The sequence below is a fragment of the Clavelina lepadiformis genome, chromosome 5, assembly GCF_947623445.1.
Source record: "Clavelina lepadiformis chromosome 5, kaClaLepa1.1, whole genome shotgun sequence".
Taxonomy (NCBI): domain Eukaryota; kingdom Metazoa; phylum Chordata; class Ascidiacea; order Aplousobranchia; family Clavelinidae; genus Clavelina; species Clavelina lepadiformis.
The window spans coordinates 7034140-7040223 of NC_135244.1; positions in this window are offsets into that span (position 1 = coordinate 7034140).

A 6084-nucleotide genomic window follows, 5' to 3' on the forward strand; every position below is an offset into this window, starting at 1 on the left:
CTTTCTTTGGCTAAATGATTTTCCTTTACCAAACAAGTGATAAGTAAAGAACACAAGGAGTAAAAATATCTTATGTTTTTTATGTTTGTTTTAGATAGATTTTAGGTAATTAACTAAATAAATAAAATAAACACTTATGGGCAGGCATAACGGAAAATGTGTTTTATGCTATCACCGTGTTGTCCACAGTTTTAAAAGTAAAAATATATCACATAACTCAAAAGTAGAAACTAAATTATCCTAATTATATTGTGCTTTTATCCATATTAGTAAATGTACAAGTTACAACAAAATTTCCATACAATACAACATTAAGTTACATCCAAATATAGATTTGGATTTTTTAATCTGGTTTGTATTTTTGGCTTACCAGCAATATACAAGATGATGAATCTGACTTTGAAGGAACACAGTCCTAAGTTCAACATTTGTAGTTAATATTAATACATATATGTTATACAATAATATATTGTAACATATACCATATATACTAACTACAAATGTTGAACTTAGGACTGTATTCCTTCAAAGTCAGATTCATCATCTTGTATATTGCTGGTAAGCCAAAAATACAAATCAGATTACATTCAAAGTTATATTATATTACAAGTTAGAATACATGTGCTACACATCACACATGTAATTGGACATGTAAACATTTACCATTCTAAAGCGGGGGTCAGCAAATGGATCCCAAAAATGGATTGCAAGAAACGTTTTAAACAAATATATCACGCGATTACATTGCAATCTGATACCATTGCAGTGATTGCACTATGGTTGTTCTGCCTTTCTGTTTGTAACCCTTGATGCAACATAGCTCGGCTGCACATCAGTATCTTCGTTTAAAATCATATGAATTCATCATTTTGTATACTGCATTCATCAGTTCAGTTTCCCTTAAGTTAACCAACTTACTACCAGGCGAAGTAGCTCAGATGTGATAGTATGACAAATATAAAAAGATTAATATGACTCCTATGGAGCATTGACCAAAGTCTGTGCATTTGTAACTTAACAAGAATTAAGAAACAAAAAACAGCTAAATAACTGCAATTTCTGCAACATTGTATTTTTATTGTTTACGAAGCATTTTCGTCGTGAGACATTAGCAATATTTTTGTTGGGTATGGAGCAAAAAAAATTAATTGCTGACTCGTTATCAGAAGTGAGCAAAATATAACCTTCAAACCAGTTCTAAAAAGTTTGATCTACTATGAAAAATCACAATAACGTTACTCAACTCAGACAATACTGTGAAGCCATCAGCCGCATATATGCTGACTGTAAATTAAGAAATAACATTCTGGACATGAACCAGTGTATTATATGACCATGGCCAGGATGTGCAGCCATATATATAACACAAAATATTTTCGGGTCTAGTATACAAGTGCACAACAAGATGACATCACAATTTGAGTAGCTGGCATCTAGTATACAAAGGCATCCTGTGGTTGTGCACTTGAATACTAGACCCACATTTTCCTATAGAACACCTCCTTGGATGACAAAAAATGCATTTGAAGCCACCATCTGTCATAGATAGTTTTAGAGTTGGTTATACAGTGATACTATAGCTCAACTAACAATGATTACAGTCTAGTGAGAAATCTTGTAAGAGGAGTCAGGGGGGAGATCACTTTAATGCAATGTGAAAACATTTATCCATACAGCATAGTAAACGAGAATGAGCCTGAATATTTTGATAAATTTCACAAGATTGCTTGACTGCTTTGCAGCTAGATAGTTTTACATGCATATAATTTTGCGAATGGTACTAGCATGTTTTTGGAATAATTGACCTTACAGATCATTGTTGCTTTTTAACTTGTCCGCTTTTAAGTTCCTGGTAGTTAATTTAACTACCATTCATGTTTAAGACATGAATTTTTTCCTAAATTAACTGCTTTTCTTTGTTTGAAAGCATATAACACAACAACAAGAACTAGCCTACTTTCTTTTAAATTTTGCACTCCAAAATCAAAAAGGATCAAGTAACTAGACTAAGTTGTGGTAGCGTCTATTTCACCGGCTGTAGGTTAACAAACTCGGAAAAGGCTACTTTAGTAAACGGCTAGCTGGTTACACAGTCGGTATTTTCTTACTTCGGTACACAGCGGCGAGTGAACTAGACACTTATTTTACTGCCTGCCGTTTGTCAAAGTAGGAAAATACGAGTACGGTAATTACGCTAGTCAGTGAATTGAAATGTATGCTAATATTCAACTTAAAGCGACATAGTAATTTTTCCAAAGTGTAAATTAACCTAAACCTAATCTCCTCTGATCCAAACTCTCACTTTTCACCACTAAATTACTAAGCTAGGTTGCGAATTTAAATAAACATTAGTTTTCAACTTAAAATTACACTTTTTTCCGAAGTTTAAATTAATTTGAAATTAATCCCATCCGACCCAAACTTTCACCTCTAATGGCAAAATTAGAGGAAAAATAAATTTGGACAAAGAAGGAGTTAAAAAATAGCAAGATTCGTACCCGAGACCTCCACCACACGAGCCTCACCGTTAAACACTACCGGTACGCCATAGCGTTGCTTTCTTCTCATCGTCTAAAACGAAAGTTATAAACCCATCAGCGAAAATCTGCTGGTCACCGTATTATGATTCAGCAACTTAGGTAAACGGTGAAATAGCCACTTCGTTAAGTTATTGAGGAATTACCATTGCATTAGGCTATAACGTTTTCTTTTTAGGCTACCTCACCTCATATCTCTTTCAGTCCTTCCCATTCAGGCCGGCCTTCATGTGCATGATAATGTAAAAGTACAAAGTACCAGAGACCCTAATACTTAGGCCTATAGACTAGCCTAGTACAGAAGTAAGACTATCAGTCTGCCAGTGAAATTTATAAAGTTCATATTGAAATCTAAAACTGTAGGCTATAGGCTACTGTCGCAAGACAGTAAAAGCATAGCCTACGCAAGCTTATCCGGTTGCAACTTAAGCCCAGCCTTCTGCTGACACGCGACTGAATGTTGTTCTAGTCTACCGTCTGGCAGTCCGGTCGCGTCTTTGTCCAGAAAAAAGTTTACGCCTACAGCTGATTTCAAAAAGCTTGTGTGTTATGTCATCACACTGAATTTATGAAAGCCGATAAAGCTTCAACGTAAACCTAATCACGCCCCCTTACACACCTCCTTCGTTGTTTCGGCAAGTTTCAACTGGAAGAAACAGGCTGTACTCTACACTCCTTTTATATTCTGTTTCAGGGTTGCCAGATTGTAAAGGCAACAATATACCAAATTTTGAATTAAAATATACCAAATATATACCAAACCTATGTTTACCTGAAAAAAACAAACAAACTATGAGCAATTAGAGGCACATATACAAACACTACATGTTAACAAAACTTGACGGCCATTTTTTATCAAGAACCTTGAAAAATAAATGTTTGACGATGCATTGATATGAATGAAAAAGTTTAGTCAAGTAATTCAAACTTATTTCCATCCTCATTTTCTAGATCATACATACGTGAATTAAAGTTTTCGAACATTCGTTGGGTAACATCAAATTTCTTACAGCATTCTCCTTTCATAATTAAACAATGCCTTACCCTCAGAATTGCTTCTAGCATTGGAAGTTTAAGTCTATTTCGGAATTTAGTTTTTACACAAGTGACGTGGCTAAACATTCTCTCAACAATAGCGTTACTGACTGGAGTAGCCAAACAAGCAAGAGCATAATGTGCTAACTCTTTGTAGGGTTTACAACTATCAACAGTTTCAAAGTTTCGGATACCAAGCCAAAATGGAACAGTTTCTTTTGGTAATCCGTCAGGAAAAGCAGACTTTTCTTCTTCCCATATGTGATAAATTAACTTTCTGTACTGGCTTTCAAGATCTGGGTTACGTGATAGAACAGCACTCAGCAGTTCAGTTTCAGTAAATTCAGTCCTACACTCTACTGTTAGTCTGTTACTACAGGGTTGCCAGATTGTAAAGTAAATCTGTGGTAGAAATTCAGAAACAGTTTTTTTAATTTCAAAAATATACCAAGAATATACCAGTTTTCCAAAATATACCAAACGAAAAAATCGCATACCAAACAGGTTTGAAATATACCAGATTTCTGGAATTTGGTATATAAATATACCAGTTGGCAACCATGTTCTGTTTGTTCATCATTTGTTGTGATGATTTATACTCGTCGTTGATTGGTTTATCTAAAAAAACATAGATATCTTTTAAAATATTTACTTTGGCAGAACTGCCAACATAACGTGACCTCGCTTCATAGTCTAATCATCTAATGTAATCATCAAAATTAAAATTGCTTCGAAAACTTGATATAAAGCACATTTAGTGCAAGAAATTTGTATTTTGGTTTAAAAATATTATTAACATGCGTATCCAATGTTAGGGGAAAAACCGAATTAAACTGCCTTTTGTCAAAATAATGCACACTGCACTGCACACAGAGCTAAAGCCACAAAATGGATTTTAAAAAGGATTTTGTGGGCCCTCGCATTTAAAGAGAATCGAATAAATTCAAACTAATGACTTAAATCAAAACCAATTGCTTTTGTTTCTTTAAAGGCTTTACTTGACTGCATGTAATTTTAGAAATGAGGCCTAACTTCAATGATGCCATCAGAATTGAATCGGTTTTGTTGATAACTTTAAAAAACTTAACTTAATATTTTTGCGACATTGGTATTTCTGGTTTGTCAGTGTGTTGCTTAAAAATGATATTAATGCAAGAAAAACTGATAAAATTTGTACAATGATAAACTGCTGCTAGATTGTGGTAATGTAAAAGCACATTATCACATCATGTCTCCTACCCAACATAAATACTACAGGAAAACATTTTACTTTTATGGGTGAAATGAGATGCCTTAGTAGAGGTTTGCGTTCTCTCTGAGTGCTAGAGCCAGTATGCTGGAGCCGATAGACCACTGCAAATTAGAATATACAAAAAATGTAAAATCCGTAAAAAAATATAAATCAATACTGACGACCAGGGGGCTGAGTGGATCTCACAGGGCCTAAACTTTAACACGTTGTTTACGCAGTTATCTAATTGGTCCCCTATACTTTTCTTGCTAAAAACACCAATCATTGACGAATAATTGGTATATTTGTTACTTAAACGGCAACAAAACTAATCCTAAACAGCAAAGAAAATTCTTGGTTTTACAGATATTGAAACAAACAGTTTTTAAATGATGACCACTTAGACCGTAAATCCGTGATACCTAGCAGAACAGAAGGTGTCGATTAACGAAAGACAAGACGGACCAATCACTTAAGTCATAATTAATTGGTCGCAAGCGCTGTGCTTTTAAATGTAAAAGGCCGCAAAAAATTACAAATTTTTTAGTTTTTAACAATCTTATTTCAAAAAATTAAGTGTAAAAAGCTTTGGTAGTAGAATGCAGGCCTATAAGCCTATATCATTCCAGATAACAATTGCATTAAACTCTTTCAGCCTTATATTGGCTAGCTTTAAATGGCTTTTTGGTTACATACTTTTCATGTAAGTTATTATGTATATAATGACTTAGCCTACGTGATATCAAAAGCATGGGAACTGTAGCTGAGAAAGCTTGGAGTCTAACATTCGAACGGCTTCGATGCAGTGGTGAGTGGGATGAAGCTTATTACTTATTACTTATTAGGCACAATACAAAATACTTGATGCTACGTTTTGGCGTGATTTCAGCGATGGCAACACGCTGGCCTCCACGTAACATGAATTATTTCAGCTGGTCGTTTATACGCGCCTATTAAACTGCCGTTAGCTTGTGTAGGAGCTCAACGTGCCAAACAAAAGCCACTTGATTTATCCAAGTATGAAACAAAAGACTTTAATTCGACTTCTGACAGTAAAACAGGCGGTTTAAAGACTTGGCTGAATGTAGCCCAAGCAAATGGTAGTGTGACACTCTATGTTGCTCAGATTTAAATAGAATGTGTAGCCCTTACGGTATGTAATTAAGGAAAGTGAGGCAGATGATTGTGCAAAAAAAACGCAACGTAATTGTTTAAAGATAAACTTCCATGTGATCAGGGGACGAAAATTCTACGCTTGATTATTCCAAAACATTTTTTCCT